A 920-nucleotide genomic window follows, 5' to 3' on the forward strand; every position below is an offset into this window, starting at 1 on the left:
GTTTTGGTATATACCATATAAACCGAATGAATATAATTTTATAAAAACCGTAGGATTTGGATATGGTTTGGTATATAACCGATTAAACCGAATAAACCGAAAAAAATCGATTAAAAGTAGAAACATATAAATATGTATCTATTTTATAACAATACATGAATATCTATTTGTTATATAAGTTAAATTTGTGTTAATAACTATTACCATAATGTTATAGTAATAAAGAACAATTTGTAAAACAATTGAACTATAATTAAATAACAATACATCGAAATTCAGACATCTTATTTTTAAGTTTTTTTTTATCTTTTTGCTTTATTTTAGTATTCACTAAATTAATATGAAGATTATAAATTTGATAGAAAATAATTAATGGAAAATTTTCATAACTTTTTTCTTATCTATAAACAAACAGAGTTTCGTGTTCAATCGAAAAAGCATGACTTTAATGAACACTAAATATGGAAGAGTGAAAAAATTTTTCTTTCATGTTTCTGTTTTGTTTCATATTTTTATTTTCAAAATTTCAGGCTCTGATTTTAATTATAGATTTGATTATTTTATTTGATGGTAGAAGCATTTTTACTTTTTTGTTCATTATTTGAACATGTAATATATTTTTAATAAATGACTGTGTTGACAATATGACTCTAAAATTCATTTTATATGATCTCAAACTAAATAATTATGTTTTTTGGTATAAAACCAAATAAACCGAAAACCGACGGTATATAAACCGAACCGAACCGAAATAAATATGGATTTAGAATGCTAGTTATATTTTACTAACCGAAATACCGAAAACCGAAAAAAAACCAAACCTAAACCGAACCGATATCCGGATTGAACACCCCTAAGATAATAATACATTGTGGTGTCCAGTAATTATTTAAATGAAATACTCATTCTGTTCCATTAAG

This window comes from Brassica oleracea, chromosome C5 (assembly GCF_000695525.1).
Source record: "Brassica oleracea var. oleracea cultivar TO1000 chromosome C5, BOL, whole genome shotgun sequence".
In the NCBI taxonomy this organism is placed as follows: Eukaryota; Viridiplantae; Streptophyta; class Magnoliopsida; order Brassicales; family Brassicaceae; genus Brassica; species Brassica oleracea.